This window comes from Ovis aries, chromosome X (assembly GCF_016772045.2).
Source record: "Ovis aries strain OAR_USU_Benz2616 breed Rambouillet chromosome X, ARS-UI_Ramb_v3.0, whole genome shotgun sequence".
Lineage (NCBI taxonomy): Eukaryota > Metazoa > Chordata > Mammalia > Artiodactyla > Bovidae > Ovis > Ovis aries.
The window spans coordinates 100,950,960-100,971,161 of record NC_056080.1 but is presented as its reverse complement, the minus strand read 5'-3'; the positions used below and the strand labels follow the sequence as shown (position 1 = coordinate 100,971,161).

The 20,202-nt window shown below is 39.7% G+C and overlaps 1 protein-coding gene and 1 pseudogene across 1 annotated transcript in view; one reads left to right on the top strand and one right to left on the bottom strand.

The window, feature by feature from the left end:
* The window catches only part of GPC3 (glypican 3), a 451,564-nt gene that overhangs the window by 392,207 nt on the left and 39,155 nt on the right, over positions 1-20,202 (bottom strand). The gene's annotated exons all lie outside the window — the stretch shown is intronic.
* Positions 210-731, top strand: LOC114111761 (ferritin light chain-like; annotated as a pseudogene).

Sequence of the window (20,202 nt, the reverse complement as noted above, 5' to 3'; positions counted from 1 at the left end):
AAAATAGTTGGAAGTGCGCTCAGCGGCCCCATGGATCTGCCTCTTGCTTCAACAGTGCTTGGACAGAACAGACCCAGGGATGCCCCTTGCTCCCGCCTCCGACCACCCTGCAACCTTTTTTCTAGTCGCAAGCTCCGGAGTCAGCCACTCAGCTGTCCACGATCACCGGGACGAGCCACCATTTTTTAACTCCTTATTGCCGACCAATCATGAGCTCCCAAATTTATCAGAATTATTCTACCGAGATGGAGGCCACCATCAACCGCCTGGTTAACATGCAATTGCGGGCCTCCTACACCTACCTTTCTCTGGGCTTCTATTTCAACCGCGACGATGTGGCCCTGGAGGGTGTGGATCACTTATTTCGCGAAATGGCCAAGGAGAAGTGCGAGGGCACGGAGTGTCTCTTGAAACTGCAACCAGCGTGGCGGCCACGCCCTCTTCCTGGACGTGCAAACGCCATCTCAAGAGGAGTGGGGTAAAACCCAGGATGCTATGGAATCCGCCCTTCTTGTAGAGAAGAACCTGAATCAACCCTGTTGGATCTGCATGGCCTGGCTTCTGCCCGCGGAGACCCCCACATCTGTGACTTCCTGGAGAACCACTTCCTAGATGAGGAAGTGAAACTCATCAAGATGGGTGACCACCTGACCAACCTCTGCAGGGTGGCTGGTCCCCAGGCTGAGTTGGGTGAGTATCTCTTCGAAAGGCTCACCCTCAAGCATGACTAGGAGCTTCTGGAGACCAGTGGCCACTGAAGAACCCACCTAACATCAGGGCTGCCTTAAGCCCCTCTCTGCAGCCACTAGGCAGCTTTTTAACACCCTGGAGCCCTCTCTCAAGCCTTGGACCAAATGGAAACAATAAAGCTTTTTGCAGCAAAAAAAAAAAAGAAAAGAAAAAAAAAAAAAGAAAATAGTCTAAGTCACATCCTCTCTTACAACCTCATCCTGAAATACAGGGTAGGGCTTGTCTGATCATTGGGAAGACAAAAGAAAGGAATTATTGCCTTTTCCTTCTAGCCTTCCCCTAATTCCAGCATCAGTCAAGGCTGGGAATCTAAGATAGAAATGGGGAAAATAGAAGAATTCCTAAGAGGAGGGCTGTACACTGCAACCAGCAGGTCAGGGGACTAGGGGACCACGCTGAAGAGCATGGGAACAACTGGAACACAACAGCTGGTTGGGCCAAGACTTCCCAGCCCTAGCCTTAGCATTGAAACAAATCCACTGTTTCTTTGCATTGCAAAAGCATATCACCCTCAAGCTGGATCTTCCAAAGATGATAACATTGGTTCCCATTTAATTATGAAAAAGGAACAATCAAAATAAGCAGATGACTCTGGGCTTTCCTCTACTGCCACAGGTAGAATTTCAATGCTGATTGACACTGACAAATACCAGGTTTTGGGGGGAAATGGCAGAATCCCGAGATGCTCTGCTTGGGTATTCTCTGTCCTTGTAAATTGCCCAGGAACATTGTTTTTATTTTTATTTTTAGCTTTACAATATTGTATTGGTTTTGCAATACATCAACATGAATCTGCCACAGGTATACACGTGTTCCCCATCCTGAACCCCCCCCTCCCACCTCCCACCCCGTACCATCCCTCTGGGTCATCCCAGTGCACCAGCCCCAAGCAACCAGTATCATGCATGGAACCTGGACTGGCGATTCATTTCTTATATGATATTATACATGTTTCAATGACATTCTCCCAAATCATCCCACCCTCGCCCTCTCCCACAAAGTCCAAAAGACTGTTCTATACATCTGTGTCTCTTTTGCTGTCTCGCATACAGGGTTATCATTACCATCTTTCTAAATTCCATATATATGCATTAGTATACTCTATTGGTGTTTTTCTTTCTGGCTTACTTCACTCTGTATAATAGGCTCCAGTTTCATCCACCTCATTAGAACTGATTCAAATGTATTCTTTTTAATAGCTGAGTAATATTCCATTGTATATATGTACCACAGCTTTCTTATCCATTCATCTGCTGATGGACATCTAGGTTGTTTCCATGTCCTGGCTATTATAAACAGTGCTGCGATGAACATTGGGGTACACGTGTCTCTTTCAATTCTGGTTTCCTCAGTGTGTATGCCCAGCAGTGGGATTGCTGGGTCGTACGGCAGTTCTATTTCCAGTTTTTAAGGAATCTCCACACTGTTCTCCATAGTGGCTGTACTAGTTTGCATTCCCACCAACAGTGTAAGAGGGTTCCCTTTTCTCCACACCTTCTCCAGCATTTATTGCTTGTAGACTTTTGGATCGCAGCCATTCTGACTGGCGTGAAATGGTACCTCATTGTGGTTTTGATTTGCATTTTTCTGATAATGAGTGATGTTGAGCATCTTTTCATGAGGAACATTGTTTTTAAAAGGGAGTAATCACCTTGAAGTGCTGATGATTCTAAATTTGGGGATCACATACAGATATCCGTGGTTTTTACATGACATTTACATATGAAGACATTCTTAATGAAAAATATATTCTATACTGTTTAGCATAACACTGGCTGAAAAATATTCCACTATGTGTGCTGTTATAGGGCTGCAATTGAAATTCCAGTCGCTTTTGGAAAATGCTCAACATTTTTGAAGCTATTTCCTACCAATGACTTTATCACACAATATATAGAACCCAACTGGCCACTTTAAATGACTCTAGAAGGCAATTATATATCAAACTCCTCCATAATGGATTTTTTATAATTGTTAAAGAAACTCATCAATCCTCAGTAATCATTTTAAAGGAAAACTGATTCACTCATAACTAAGCTACTGCTGCCCTGGCTCCCACAACAGAAGCCATGACCATGAATAACTCCAATTCACCCCAAATTCTGGAAGTGCTAATTACCTCCAGGGATGCTACACGGGCAGCTGAAAAGCCGGATGACCACAAGCAATTAGCCAATCAATTTTGCTTCAAATTGCCCCCAACACAATTGGCAGAAAGCCATACATGGAGTTTAAATGGCAGTCACCTATTTGAGAGGAAAAAAAAGGTTTTAGCCTCCCACACTACATTAATAACCGCCATGATGCCCAAAATTACCACCATCCTAATCACATGTTGGGATTTAGGCCCTGCTCAGAAGGCAAACAGATTACTCATTGTTGAATACATTTTAGTCCATTAGCACCCATTAGCATACTAAGTAGGTGTCACCTAGGAAAACTGAGGGCAGTGTTCTGAAGGGATGGAAAGGAGAGTCAGCCCAGCATAGGAAAAGGTGACAAAGAAAAGAGTATTTGGGAAACACTGGTGAGGGGGAACCAGAAAACAAAGCCCCTCTGGTTCCCATATTCCTTAAAGGGGAAAAGTAGGTGGCTGTCACAGATAATAATCTCATCAGTCTAACATCAGTCTCAAGCAGGATTTCAGAACACAGCATCAAGCAGATTTGTGAGCAAAGAAATAAGCAATCACAAGAAGCTAGCATAGTTTTACAAGAACAAGTCATGCCAGAGTAACCTCATTTCCTTTTATGATGGGAGTATTGGACTGAAAACTAAAGGAAAACAGTGGATATACTGCTTCTGGATTTCAAGAGGGTTGAGAACAAAGTGAACAGTCATGTCCAAGACAGATTATTAGAGACTGGAAAGAATACTGCTAGCTGGTTCCTTCACTGCTTTAATGGCTGTATCCAAAGGTGCTAGTTAATAGACTAATGTCAATCCAAAAGGAAATTTCTGATGGGGAACCTACGTGATCTGCTCTGCTCAGCATTTTTATCAATGACTAGTATGATGGCATAACGGTACACTGATCAAATTTACAAACTGCATGAAGCTCTAAGGCACAGTTAACTCATTTTGAAATCCTAGTGATCTCAACAGGCTACAGTTTTAGCTGAAATTTGACAAGATATTTTTATAAGACCAACACCCCAAACATGGGATGAAGGCTGATGACATCAATTTGGAGAATTTTGCTTGACTTTAAGATCAACACTCATTGACTCAATAGTGTCTTAGGCTGGCTGCCTCAATAAAAGAATCGTATGTAGACCAGGAGGAGAAGGGGATGACCGAGGATGAGATGGCTGGATGGCATCACGGACTCGATGGACGTGAGTCTGGGTGAACTCTGGGAGATGGTGATGGACAGGGAGGCCTGGCGTGCTGCAATTCATGGGGTCACAAAGAGTCGGACACGACTGAGTGACTGAACTGAACTGACTGATGTAGACCATCGGAGGTGGAGGCTACTCTCTGCTCCATATTGGGCAATTCTGGGCACTGCAATTTAGGGGACTAATCACCAAATAGAAACTTATCCACATGAGAGTGACTAGTATGGCAAGAGTTACAAGGAGATTGAATTTGGCCCAAACTAACATAAAAACTAGCAATTAAAGCTGACCAAAAATCAAATGGGCTGCTTCTTAAAGGGCAGGATTCCTTCATCAGAGGAGGTTTTCACTCCAAGACCAAATGATCACTGGCTCAGAATACATTGTACAGAGGAGTCACACAAAGGCAGGAGGGCTGCATTTGATGGACCTCTAATGCTCCCTATCAACTCTGAGATACTGTGACATTATAGAACCACCTTCCTTAATTTATAGAACTGAAAAAGGACACAGAACAAAAACAAAACCTCTTAATAGTGAATTAACACAGGAAAAAAAATTCTGAACCCAGAAGAGAGACTACAAAAACAGCAGACAATCCCCATGCTTTCTTGCTCCAAACTCCTTTAGCTGTAGGGGTCTTGTTTGCATGGATAACTTGGAGGTTTAAAATAACTTCACTTGGGTGGCTGAGATGTTTGTAATGAGGATGAGGAGGGTAAAGAGAGTCAAATGGTGATGCGTAAACAACTTATTTCCCTGCCTTCTGTGAAACAGTTTGATGTTTTTCTGTAGACAGAGTGATTTATATGAAAAGGGACAAAAAACAAACAAACAAAAAACCCAGACAACAAACCCACTTTAAGAATATTATTTGTGAAATGCAACTGAAAGTCCATCTAAGTCAAAGCATCTCTTCTATGAGCCCTTAATTAAGATATAAAAAATAATGGCGAGCATATCCATAAGCAGACAAGACTGTTTTTGAGGAATACAGCTGCATAATCCCATGTGCGTGTCTGAAAATGCACTGCAGTACATGGCATACAGTAGATGCTCCTGAATAGTTGTTGACTGGCTAACAAAAACAGAGAAATAAAGTTTTTGAGGCATTTACCAAAAACTGCCCTCAAAATTCCAGCCTATAGAATGACAGCAGGATTTAGAAGACCGTCTTCTACTTGAGACAACTTAACAGGGCTTGGCCATGTTAAGTTGTCCTTGCTGGTCCTTGACTTCTGGGCCACTGAAAAAAGGACAGTCTCCTAGGTAGATTGCTCAGGGTCAGTCCTCTGGAGCAATCAGTTAGGTGCTTCCCCAGTGACATATGGAAAATGCTGGCTCTCTCTGCATGTTGGGAGGTAACACAGAAGGTAAAACTGGCCTGTTGCCTCTGGAAATGTTGCCTTGGACCCAAAAGTCCTCCTTCTAGGGATATCCTAGACAGCTTCTGCTCCAGGTATAACTTTTCAAGTGCATGAAAAGATATGACTAAACATATTCCCTTCAGCCCTGTGTGTCAGAGCAAAAAAAGCAAATAACAAACCCAGGTGCCAACAGGAGAGGAGATGGATACGAACATTACACAATTGTTTTTAAAAAGGACAAAACCTTTCAGTACTTATTTTGAAAAACGTCATAAGATATATGAAGTGAAAAATTATATTGTAAAACAGCACATATGGTATGGTCACATTTACATAGGGAAAAATTGAGAGTGACTAGTGAGTGTGTATATACACACACAGAGGCATGGGAAATGGTTTAGGAAGGACACACATATCAAACTGTACCGTATATCCAGTCAGCATAGCCAGTCAGACAGAGGGAGATGGACAAAGAGGGACTTGGAACTTTTCTATTTTCACTTTTTACTCTCTAGATATTTCTGTATTGCTTTTTTTTTTTTTTTTTTGCATTAGGCACATCCAAATACTACACACACGCTTCTCCATCTCAGAAAATTACATGCATAATTTGAAAAAATATCAAAAACTAAGGACTCAAGCTCTTGCCAAGCCTCCATGGACTTCACAGAGGGCCATGGTGAAGGAGTCTAGCCAGACCCACTTAGCTTCCCTGCTCCACTCAAGTCATTCCCACTCTCTCTTGGGGGTGAGGGGTTTCAGGGGAAAAAAGTTCTCAGGATGGTACATAGCCCCAAGTGGAGGGACAATTTATGAATAAGTGACTTTCTTAGAAAGTCAAAACCCAGGGAGAATCAACAATCCTGTCTCATTAGAACCCTTTCTCAAAGCCTTCTCATAATAAACAACAGCAGTGCTCACTATGAAAATTATGTAATGCACCTACCAAACTACTTGACATTGTCGAAGAAAGATGGAGAAAATCTGGCACTTGAGGCAAAAAGAAACTCAGTTAAATGAAGGTGCTGATTCACATAAGCCTCCAGGCAATAAAACCTTGATATGCATGTTCTTTTCTATCCAATCCTCCCAGACACGCTCATGCACAAGTTGTTTAGGAAAAGAAAATGAGACAGCATCAAATAACTAGATTGAATCAACAAAGTGCCCCTGTAAATCACTCATGAGTGCTTCTTCGGTTAGACACCAAACACTTTCTGTGCTTCACGAAAGAAAAGGTTAACATGAAAAAGCACCTCCTGGACCAAGGTCTTCCTCATCAGAATGTGAATGGAAGACAACTCAATCCACAATTTTGTTACCTGGAAAATAGGAACCATGTGTCTCCTGAAAGTATAAATGTTCTGAAGTGCTTAGCTTTATAGAAATATAGAATTATCTGATCCCGGGGTCAATTTAGTGCTTCAAGTCTATCAGAGTAGAAGTGAAAGTCACTCAGTCATGTCCGACTCTTTGTGACCCCATGGACTATACAGTCCATGGAAATCTCCAGGCCAGAATACTGGAGTAGGTAGCCTTTCCCTTCTCCAGGGGATCAAACCCAGGTCTCCCACATTGCAGGCAGATTCTTCACCAGCTGAGCTATAAGGGAAGCCCAAGAATACTGGAGTGGGTTGCCTATCCCTTCTCCAGCGTATTTTCCCGACCCAAGAATCAAACTGGGGTCTCCTGCATTGCAGGCAGATTCTTTACCAACTGAGCAATCAGGGAAGCCTCGAAGTCTATCAAAAGTGCCTGACAATGGTGCATTTTCAGCTTCAAACTTTAATTTGGACTTCATGAAATCCAAATTATTTTTAAAAGTAATTTTAAAAAGAGCCATAGAAGGCTCCCTGGTGAAGGCAGTACTTGAGGCAAAAGACAGTATAGAGCAGAGACTGAGAACCCAGGCTCTCAAGTGTGTCTGGGTTTGAAATTCCAGCTCTGGTACACAATAGCTTTGTGATCATTGGCAACTTACTGAACATCTATAAAACATGGTATTAATAATATCTACACTTCATGTGACTTCCCTGATGGCTCAGACAGTAAAGCGTCTGTCTACAATGTGGGAGACCTGGGTTTGATCCCTGGGTCGGGAAGTTCCCTGGAGAAGGAAATGGCAACCCACTCCAGTACTCTTGCCTAGAAAATCCCATGGACAGAGGAGCCTGGTGTCCATGGGGTCGCAAAGAGTCAGACACGACTGAGCGGCTTCACTTACTTACTTACTTACACTTCATATGGTTGCTGTGAGGATTCGATGACTTAATGGATAGAATGAGCTTAGCACAGTATTATACTTGGTAGATAGTAGACAACTATTAGATTAAATATTTAAATTAAATAATTAAATATTGGCCAGTATTATATTGTTGACGAAGCAGACCAGAGATAAACAAGGTACTATGGGACACAGAAGAAGGTAACATAATCCAGTGGAGGGGGTAGACAGGGAAGGTTTCTTAAAAGAAATGATATCTGAGTTACTTCTTAAAAACTGATAGACACTAGAGGAAGGATATAAAACTGGAGGCAGAGAGATTAGTTATGAAGTGGTTTAAAAGTCCAGACTAGAGCTAAGCATTGAAACCAGTGATGATAGAGATAGTGAAGAGGAATAACCAGCAGGATTTGGTGGTGATTGGCTGCAGGGAAGAGAGATCAGGAAGGAGTGGGCAGATGCCAGCACCTGAGCAAGTTGCTTATCCTCTCTGGACTTCAGTTTTCCTCATCCATAAAATGGAGATAATACCACCTACCTAACAGGATTACTGTAAGTAAATCAATTTTATTTTAAAACCCATAACATAGTGGGGACTTCCCTGGTGGCTCAGACAGTAAAGAATCTGCCTGCAATGCAGGAGACATGGGTTTGATCCCTCGGTCAAGAAGATCCCCTGGAGAAGGGAATGGCAACCGACACTAATAGTCTTGCCTGGAGAATTCCATGGACAGAGGAGCCTGGCAGGCTATAGCCCATGGGGCCACAAAGACTCAGATATGACTGAGCTACTAACACTAACATAACTTCACCCAGTAGACTATCATATGGAAACTCTATTATTATAATTATTATTAAAAATAATTACAGCATTGGCTCAGATGGTAACGAATCTGCCTGCAATGCAGGAGACCCAGGTTCGATCCCTGGGTGGGGATGATCCCCTGGAGAAGGGAATGGCTACCCACTCCAGTATTCTTGCTTGGAGAATTCCATGGACAGAGGAGCCTGGTGGGCTACAGTCCTTAGGGTCGCAAAGAGTCAGACACAACTGAGTGACTGACACTGGAACAGGCCCCTAGATGATAACTAGGCCAAGAAGCTCAGGATCAGGAAGAGACTTGCCCAGTGATACACTATCTGCTTAGTGGCAGAGCCATAAACAAAAACCTCTTATCTTCTGCATCCTAGTCAATGGCTGTTTTTTGTTTTTTTTTCTTTCCTTCCCACTATATCATTCCAAGTGATTGGCTAGAGATGCTCTCCTCCCAAAGATAATGGTGAGATCACCCACATGGTTAGCAGTCTTCTCTTTCCAGTGCCAGCAATGAATAAGATTCTAAAACAGACGGGAAGACTACCTCCTACTCACTGTAAAAACTGCCCATACTTCCTCATCTGGTAGTTTTTCTCTCCTCTCTCTTCATGAAAATAGAAAGTTCAGTGTACATAACAAAGTTGAATCCACCTTGCTATTTCTACAGATGTTGGGACTTTAACTGTATCACTTCCCAAGAGAATCAAATGGTATACAGTAGCTTCACTATGATCAGAACAAACACAGCTGGGTTCCTAAATGGTGCAACTCCTCCAATGCCTCTCCTGGGCTTTAGTTTTGCTATTGCTATTTTATTTCTTTAAGGAATGTTTATTGCACTCAGTTGACAAACATGAGTAAAGTTTCTAATTCTACAGACCAAAATACAGCCCCTCTTAAAAAGCAATATAGGTGAGGACAAAGTAACAACATTTGAGAAAGTAGATGGGAGGCAACATTTGAAATAATAGTTCCTCCCTCAAGCCAAGTTGGCATCTGAGTGGTAGCAGAATATGCCAATGATCAGTACTGAAATGGGTATTATTAAATCTGGGAATCCTAACTTAAGTGCCGTTAAAATAACTGAGGCTACTTACTTAAGTCCATTAAATAATCAGAAATTTGAATCTATTTATTCAGACTAGGATTCTTCATAGAATCAGATTAGAGCAGAATGAAATCTAGAGATTAGTCAGCCTTGTGGTTCTCAACTGTTTGAGGTACACAGACCCCCAAATCTGATTTGAGATGTGTGCTCTCTTCTAAAAAAATCACACACACAAAACATTTTATATACAATTTCAGGGGTTTTGTGGATCCCCTGCAACCTGCCCAGTTAAAAGACCAATGTGGTAATCTACTCACCTCTTTGGACAGACAATCTACACTTCAGAAAGGTTAACTTGCTCAAGTTCCATTAAAAAAATAGCCCTAAATTTTAAAATGTGAATTAGACATAACAACTCTAATTTGCAATAGCCCCTTACATGAATGAGTATATAGTGCTGTTTGGTTTAATATGCAATTTTATATATACAGCTTCATATTCTCCTAAATAAGATAGATTGGAAAAGAAGCTGCTCCATTTTATAGATGAGAACCCAAGGTTTAGAGACATTAAAGTTCCACCAACATGTGTTGAAAATCTATTATGTGCATCTACCCACCAACACTCAGTTAGGAGGCAGAGATAAAAAGATGGGCTCAAAGAAGATATTCGAGGGGCGTCAGTTCAGTGAAGGGGACAGAAATCCTCCTCCTTCATCCAAAGCACATCATTTCTAGTTTGGCCAGGTGGCAATAGTTGTAAAGAATCCACTTGCCAATGCAGGCGATACAGGAGACACGAGTTCGATCCCCGGGTTGGGACGATCCCCTGGACAAGGGCATGGCAACCCCCTCCAGTATTCTTGCCTGGAGAATCCCATGGACAGAGGAGCCTGGTGGGCTACAGTCTATGGGGTCACAAAGAGTCGGACACGACTGCAGTGACTTAGCATGCAGCACAGCACAGCATGCAGGAAGGGAGCATGGAGCAGGCAGGCCTGAGCAAGGTGGCAGAGAGACCTGCAAGCTTGACAAAAGATACGCGCTGGCTGCAGGTCCCAAAGCTAGAAGAATGACCAAGGTGGAACAGGAACCTATATGTTTGGGTCCTAAGGCTGGTATTTCCCCATGGGATGAGCTTCCCAAGGACTTTGAAATAAGATGAGGCTGAAAAATCATTCCTGGGAGCACAGCTTCAGTCACATCAGGAATGAATCCACCTAACTCTTCAATTTTCAATAAGTGTCGCTCTCAGTTAGTACATGCTCAGTACCTGTAAATCTGCTTTAGCACAGGAAAATTAATTAGCCGATTCAACTTAAACATGAGATAATTAAGTACGTAAACCTGAAACAGTTTCTTCCTACGAGTGACCATGTTACTATACTCAAATGTTCTCCCTGCATGCTTTTCCATTTTCTAATCTTGCCTCCTTTGTGTTTTGCTTTGGCTCTAACTATTTCTCTTTTCTTTACTGTTATGCTGGTAATCAGGGCCTCTGAATGGCTGGGTAGAAAAAAAAAGAAAACAAAAGTGATTCTTAGAGAGCCCATACAACTGTATTCTAAGTACAAAGCCACATTTCTACTATAGTTTCACTGTCTGTATTAAAGATGTCTGGAAAAAGAATAATAAGTATGCAGTGGGGGTTGGTAATAGCTGCATGGGTTGACACAGAGAGGATTGTTCAGCTATATTTTAAATGTTTTTCTTCCTGTCTTCTCTCCCTGACCTCCCACTGCCAGTGGCCCATTCCCTCACCCTCCTCAATCCATCCCCTAAAATGTCCTGAGCACATTTGAATGATGAATTATTTCCCTTTTCAGAGTCTCTGGAGCTATATTTGTAGCACTGTATTTAATATGATTTGCAGTACACAAGTTTAATTTGAATATTGCTCATTTATCAGTACTGAGTATATTTTAAGTTTGTTGAATCCTTTATTTTTTTAATGACCTCTGGAGGACAAAATTTTCTGTGGGTAATATTATCACGATATAATGTAAGACACAGAAGAGTTTTGATTTATAAAATTGGCTTCCATATAATTTTTCAGCACAACATGGGTTCAATACCTGTGTCAGGAAGATCCTCTAGAGAAGGAAATGGCAACCCACTCGAGTATTCTTGCCTGCGAAATCCCATGGACAGAGGAGCCTGGTGGGCTACAGTCCATGGGGTGGCGAACAGTCAGACATGACTGATATGCACACACGCAAATATCTATTGTATCAAGTCAGACCTACCCACTAAAGGCCTAAATGCTAACACTAAACTTAATGATAATCATAAGTTTATCATACATTTGTATGACAACTAAAGCATTATCTTATTTGTGTCTCAAAACAATTTGAGATTTAGAAAAGACTAAGATTATCCCCATTTTACAGACAAAGAAAATGAGGCTCAAACAGGTTAAGTGGTTAGTTCAAGGTCACACAGCTTCCACATGACAGAAATGGAACAAGAAATTAAAGGTAAAAGTTTTTCACATATGCTTAAACCCCTAGGATAAAAATTATCACAGCTCTCTCACCTTGACTTAAAAGTGTTAACAACAGCTTGTGAAAAATGAAAAGCCTTGAAGGAAGGCAGAATAAAAATCTAAGAGACAATCACTGATCTTTTATCTTCTAGACTTCAAGCTGAATCAAGTTCTTAAAAAAAAACCAATAAAGCCCAGACATTTTCATCATAACAAAATAAATAATTCAGTCAGGCTTTAGAGGACTCCTGCATTATGATTGGCTATTTGATATATTTGTGACTTAGCCGCCACTAAACTGATTAAAGCTAACCTCATTGACGCAGTTATGTCGACAGAGCCTGTGACACTGACAGTTATGAATGGAAAGTGTAAATAACAATAAATAACCTGAAGCTTCCACATTTATTCCTAATGGAGGATTTAGCACTTTGAAAAGTCAAATGCCTGATAGGCTAAAAATTACAGCTTTGGTCTATCTGGCGCCAAAGAAACTATTGAAATTCATCACTGTCCTCTCTTTAGGAAGATCTCCACAGACCCTCGGGTTCTTCCAGGCAGACAGGCAACTTTGACTTAAAAACAAAACAACTCCAATTCTCTGAGCTGCAAGCAGCTGTAGAAATTATCTGGTCTAACCCCACATTTCATATATGAGAAAATGAACAAAGGCCCAGAGAAATGAAATTAATTGCCTAAGGTCATCCAGTGAGTCATGATGGAGTCAGAGCTACAAGCTGCTATCTTCTTATTCCCAGTCCAATGCTCTTGTCACTAGACCACACAACAGGGAGAAATCTCCACCCAGGATACACAGGCAGCCTGCCTGCCTCCCTCCCTCTCTCCCTCTCTCTCTCACACACACACACACTTATACACACAGACATCAAATATGAATACTAATGGACCTATAAAGATAATTGAGTTCATATTCTCTGTGCTGAATTTCTATTGGTCTTAACAGAAACAGATCAAGGACTCTCAGATGTAAAATTATATGCAATTTTTCAAGTCCACCTCATGATTACCAATTAATGCCCTATTTTAAAGCATACCTGAAAATAACATGTACACTCTCTGCTTTATCACTAGCATTGCTTTTAATGAGTACAGTATGATTCCATTTTTGTAAGAAAATCTACATATGTGTATTTGAATATATGCAGAGAGAAAGCCAGAAAACTTATGGTCATCTCTAGGTGTTAGGATTCTGAGTGGTATTTATATTCTATTTTATATTTACCAATATTTACCAATTTTTCTTTCAAAACAAACACCTATAATTTATGTAATATCAACGGGATAGCAGAAAAGGAATAATATTAGAAATGTTACAATATTCAGACATATAAACTCTTGGTATTTTTCAGGTTCCAAAATAACTTCGCAACCTCAATGCATGGTCAACTAGGCTAATAACATAAAATATGCTCAATTAGAATTTCCTTCCTGGGAAACTAAAAAGCCTTTGAATCTGGTCATCATCCCTTTCCATGTGCACATTTGGTCTATAGAATATGGAAAGCAATTTATTAAGTTACTGTCCCCAGAGGGCCTCTCATCCAAATTTAGGAGTGGCTAGCTCAACAAGCAGGATGTTGTCCTAGAACATCTTCACTAAATTGATCTGATAAAGGAAAGGATAGTTTAAGTTAGTTAAGTGTGATTAACAACTACTTTCCAAGAATAACAAACATCAGCTAACATTTACTGAGCACTTGCTGTATACTAAGCACTATTCTAAGTTAAGTTTTACAAGCATCATATCATTTACTTCTCACAACAATTGTGTGTGTGCGGTTGGGTCCTATTATTTATTATCCCTGTTTAAGGAAATTGAGGCTTAGAGAGGTTAAGTGTGCTTCCCTAGGTAACAAGATTCAAGCTCAAAGTCAATTTGTTCCAGAATCTATTCTCTTAAACACTACACTACTTTTTATTATTTTTTTCCATACCTGGAGTAACTCTAAATCACTGCTAATAAAGTGTTTCCAAGTAGAGTTTCTATCAGATTTGCTTTAATAAGCAAAGCTCATTATAATTAGCAGCCCCAATTAATGGGCTTGCTCAAGTCCTTCAAGCAAATTAAACATGCCTTCCTACAAATCTTATATACACTATTAATTTGTTTAGCAGATTCTTTCATAAACTTCAGTCCAAGTCAAATTATCACAATATTCAAATTAACAGAGCCAAAAGTTAATGAGAGTTCACTCTAGATCATTAATTTTTACAAAATATTTACCTCCTGCCTTGCCTTCACTTCCGCCATTTCAGCACTTACTGCTACTCTTACAGTTACACTTATGGCACTGTACAGACGTATGTCTGCATTATTATAGTTTCCATATAACGGGCTTCTGACCACTTTCAAATTAAAAAGGAAAAGCCCAACTGTGGTCCTGCTTTATTTGTGAGACATTTCTAACATAGTCTCTAAAGAGCTATGCTTTAATAATTTGTTAAAAACCTAGTCTAATGCCAAATAAATATACAGTAGAAGAAAATGCCCAAGTTGACATACGTAATTAACACTTGCATTCAATGTTCTTAAACAGTCCTCTCTCTTGTTATGCCAAGTCTGATGGTCCAGAATTCTGGTGTCTAAATTAGTACCAGTCCACCCCACTCCCCAAACAAATAAGCATAATTAGACTGCTTCTGTCTAGCTTCTCTCTCCCATGTACATCATATAGGCAAAGCTTCAGATCAGTTCTGAGTTCCTTATTTTGACTAATACAGGTCACCTTCTCAACCCTCCCATGTTTACATTCACACAAAAGAAAAAATAACAAGAGTGCCACAAAACTTCAACTGGAAATGCTTGAAAATATAATCAGTGAACATAAAGCACATTGAAATCTCTTGAGGAAAAGTGTGTACAAACCATACCTTTAAAATATTGAATATTTCTATTAAAGTTTTAATACGCCTGGTATAGAAGATACGAGCAGAGAATTCGAGTTCAAGGAGTCCAGGTAAGTGTTTCCTCTAAATAGATTTTATGAGCAAAGAAATGACAGACCCCCATGTTTCTCTAACACTGTCGTGCCCACATTTTAACTAGGCCAGGAAAGAGAGGCCCTGTGTGGTATGGCTAACTACTTATGGGAGTGATTTCACCATACAACTATAGCAAATTTATTTCAGTTCCAGATATCACTTTCCCCATTAACTCAGGAGACCAAAGGAGCATAACCGCCTTCCTTTCATCCCTGTCAAACTCAGCAAGTTTCTCAGGAAGCAAATACTATTTAAATCATTTTCATAATTCTAAAATGCCTGTAAGACAAGCCCAGGGTCTAATTATGCCACTTAAATTTGTTGAAGATGTTTGGGTTTTTCTTTTTTTTAATTTCAATACCGAAAGAGCCCAAGGGTTTAAAGCCCTAATAATCTAATAAACTTTGCTAAGTGAACATTGTAACAGATACGCCTGGATGGGATTTTGTAAATACCAGACAATTTCCCCTGATCTTTATCAGGGAAAAGAAGTCTAAATCTTTGGCAGGAAGAAATTAAATGTAGTGCAAAATAATAACATCTGGCCAGATTGTGTTTGTCAGAGTAGCAGCCCCTTTAGATGTCAGCCTGAAAAGTACTAAAATGAACTCTGAAGGGGGTGTGTGCAATTCTTTATGAGGCAATAGGAAAGGCTGCCGTGCTGCCACAGAATACTCGGGGTACAATTAACTCGCCAGAGTATGTCCCTACAGAGAATCGTTTCACATCAATGGAATTTGAAGCCTTATGCCAAATAAAATTTGGGGGCCATTCTTGAGGCATTTTGTTTATTTCTCCATTACTGTACAGATTTCTAACAGCACTTTCTATTTCTCAAAACCCTCTACGATCATTTTTATCACTTCATAAATCTTATTTTTATCTCCTACCTCCAAGGGAGACAGTGTGGCTCAATGAAAAGGGCAATGACTTTAAAGTTAGAAACTTAATGCTGCCACTTACTGGTTATGTGGCCTTGAGCAGATTGCTTAATGGCTCCGAACTCCAGCTTCCATGTCTGTGAAATGGGGATAATAATACCTAGCCATATCACTACCATAAGGAAGATTAATCAAAACTAGCACACAGTCTTTCAGTAAACTTAGTTAACCTTGCTTTTCCTTCATGTAAGTGACCCAGACGAGTTCAAATGTCTAACCTCACAAATGTCTAACCAGCTATCCAGAGGCCTCTGACCTTCAAGAAGGCTTAAGTTATGCAAGTATACACTATCTTCCCCTCCCATCAAAATACAAACAAAAGCCTTCAAGGTTATATTTGAAATATTATGTGTATCATTTAAGCCTCTTCTTCCACTATCACCCATCTCAACCATCTGGCAGAGATTGCCACAAAGAACATACTTTGTTTTTCTACTAATGATTACTTTGATGCATGAGATAGCTTAACTGTTTTTCCTCTGATTTTTTTAAGCTGGCATTTAGAGAGGGAGAATTCTGGTCATAATTTTTTTTAAGAGAAAGGTTTTCCTAATAAACAACTCTCTCCAGAATATGTACCACAAAACAATGCTCAACTGCTGATTTATCTGATAGGCCAGTGTGTCTGTTTCAAATGTTAATTGCTAGAAAGAGTACTGTTTTTCCAGTCCCCAAGGAATACGAGTGTGGACAGAAGGCTTTGGGTTTTCTCCCACCTACTGCTCTGTTGGACAGGAACAGGCACTTTGGCCTCACTGAATGAGTTTCTTTAGCTACCCTTCATGGGCTGGGCATGTGGGAGTAAACACGCATACTACTTCAAAGAATAGTTCCAGGGCCCATTTTCCCAGCTGGGAAGGTGGGAAGGATGCCCAGAATCCATGCTCCAGGCCCAGACTGGTGGCAGGCAACATTTCACCACCCTCCCAGGGCCTTTCCAGCTACCAGAGCACAGACTTCAGTGCAATTCTAGACCAAGATTATATCCTAGTAAATGGTCAGAAAGGTCTCAGATCCACAGGGGAAAAAAGGCAATGCTGATAGCAGTACTATAAACAGGAACTCATTCAGACTAATGGTCAGTGTCAAAGATAACTGCATAACAACAACAATAATCCTTTAAACTTTTCAAAGCATTTTTATATACATTACCTCTTTTGGTCCTCAAAAGCTCCGGCAAGTTGGTAGATCCGGTGTCATCACACACATAAGAAAACAAATTCAGACACTTTAAATTACTTACCAATTTTTACACAGCTACTGTCAGAATAGGAAATAGAACATATTTTTGATTCATCTAAGGCTATCATCAATTAGGCAAAATCCAAAGGCTATATTGAAAGCCTAAGAAAGATATTGATACATTTGACTGGAAGTGTTTTTAAAGCACCATAAAAAATGAATATTGAATTAACAAATCAGTAAAATCAATATAACATATAAAATGGGTTATCATCCTGAATATATAAAGAGCTCTTAAAAATCAATAAGAAAAGGGCATTTCAATAAGAACAATGAATAGCTAAATTTTTTAAAAGATGAAAAATATTAATGAGAAAAATCACAAAATAAAAAGTACAAATGATCAACAAAGTTTCCTGATAAGAAAAGAGTACTATTTCTTCACCTAAACTGGGGTTATTCTATAAGGGCAAATGGTCAGGAAAATGGACGTTCATACATTGCTAGGAAGAGTGAGAAGAGATACAACTTGATGGAAATCAAATAGGCAATAAATGTGAGAAACTTTAAAAACTGCATAAGCCCCTGACCCAGCAATTCCAGTTCCAGGAATTTATCCTAAGGAAATAAAGATATGCATAAATACTTACTTACACGGACATTATTTTACTATGGTCTACTGAAAGCAACCTAAATCTCTAACAATAGAGAGAGTTGGATTAATAACATGAGAAAATAGCATGACTAAGTACTAGGTAACCTCTAAATATTCTATTACTATTATATTATACAAATATTTACATGGAAAGATGGTTATATTGCATTGCTTGAAAGAGCAGTGTAATCCATTTTTTAAATATATACATACCTATACCTGTACAATACTGAACAAAAGTATGTTAAATCATATACTAAAACATTAATAGTAGTTATCTTCTGGGGGATAGAATGTGGGTCATTTTATTTCCTACTGTTTCATTTCTTTGTGTTTTTTTTATTTTATCTAATAAACATGTATATTCATTTGTATACTAAAAACTTATTTTAAAAAAAAGAATATTCTCAAACAAAGTTTGCTGTATTACTTTAAAGTGCCCACAGTCATCAAGAATGACATATAAGAGTGTATCTGGAAAAGGTGATCGATGCCACCATTCTTGTTATTCTTGGTCACAAGATGTACATCTTTGGCTTTGCACTTTGTTCACAGTTCTCTGTGAAGAGGTTAGGCTGGAGGAAAAGACCAGCCAGGGAATGGTGAGGCTAGATGCAGAGGCTAAGGCTCAGGTAAACATAAGACATTCTATCTCAGTGGGAAAGCATCAATCCACTATCTAGACTTTTAAGATCTTACATCTGAGTAGACTTCAAAACCTAGGAATAAATGCTGTAGGCAATAGCTTATACTTTTCTGTCCATCTGGTCATCGTGGTAGTGATTACAGAGGAAGTGGAAGAGACAGTAACCTGCTTCTATTAATATTATTTTAATTATGTGTATATGTGTATGTTTCTGAAACATTTACTGAGTGTCCGCTATCTCATTGGGGGATACAGGGTTGAGGTAGAATACACATCAGCCCCACCTTCAGAGAGGTTATTCTCTAGTAAAGGAGATTCATGTTAATAAAATAACCATCATATATCACTATCAACCCGGTAAGTGCTAGAAAGAAAGAACATAGGATCCCAGGAGAGGGAATACAGTAGAACTTGGTCTAATCTGATAATAACATTTCAGTTAATCAAGTCCAGTACTAATGCTAAAGAACTTCAACCAAAGGAGGGAAGTAAGATAAACATCCTTATTTCATCATTTTTGTTCTCTTTCCTCTCCTAATCAACCCGATGAAATCAGAGTCTGCCATTACTACTTAGATCGAGAGGCTACATTAACTCATTCAGACCACTAGGGGACTATGGAGAAAACATATACTCTTTTTAGTCTTAAGTATACACATACACACAGAGAAAGAATGAAAACACACAGAAACGCTATTTTCTGAAAACATAGTTTTCTCTGAATGACAAGATTATGAGTGGGTATATTAGAGCATTGTATATTAATTAAATGATATTATAACATGAAAAGCATTTTTAATGTATATGTGCCAGGTATGTGACATTCAATACTGCAAAGCAGGTATTATATTTCATACACAATTATGCTTATAAATGTGTGAGAAGGAATAACAAAAACAATGGCTACCATGCATTTGGTTCCTATAGACCAACACAGAGCTGAGTTCTTCCATCCTCACTGGATTTAACCCTCTTTAATTCATGGCTCAGAGAGAAATGACTTGCCCTTGGTTACAAAGAGAGGAGGTAGGAGAGCTGGGACTTAGATTCCAGTCTACCTGAAGCCAAAGCGCATGCCCGTCTCATTACACCCCCACCTCTTGCTTCTTGCCTAGGTGTTTTGCCCTTTCCAAAGGGATAACTACTTTCCAAAGGGCTAGCTAGAAGTCCAGAAAGACTTGTACCTAGTAGGCAATTAATACTGTTTAAAGTTTAGTTTAAATTTACGGAAAGATGTGTACTGATTTACCTAACTCCCTCACTGGCCCTTCTCTTTGATCAAGAGCAACATCTGTCTGGAGAATTCATACAGGCAATCTCTTCCAAGAATCTCTGCCCTCTGGTTGAAATTAATCTCTTCCAACCCCACAGCCCCATACAGAGGTGAATTTCCTATGAAGTTAATGAAACAAACTACAGGGACCCGAACTTGCAAGCCTCCTTCTAGAAGAACCACAGGCATTTTGTTTTTGTACATTTGTCTCCTTTTTCTAAGAGGGCCTTCAAATTCTGTAACCTTTGAGCCTTAAAAAACCTGGATCCACTCCTAACCACTGTAGAGAAACCTGCTAACATTTTCCTTACTGAATTTCTCATAGGATGCCTTGTACCCAAATTACTCATGTACAAAAGTCTTGGTTTCTGAAATTTGAGCTATTTGAAAGTAGGCATGAAGTAGTTTTTATCTTTGAATTCCCTATACCTGCCTGCCTTCAGACATGCTAGATATTTGCTCAACAAATGT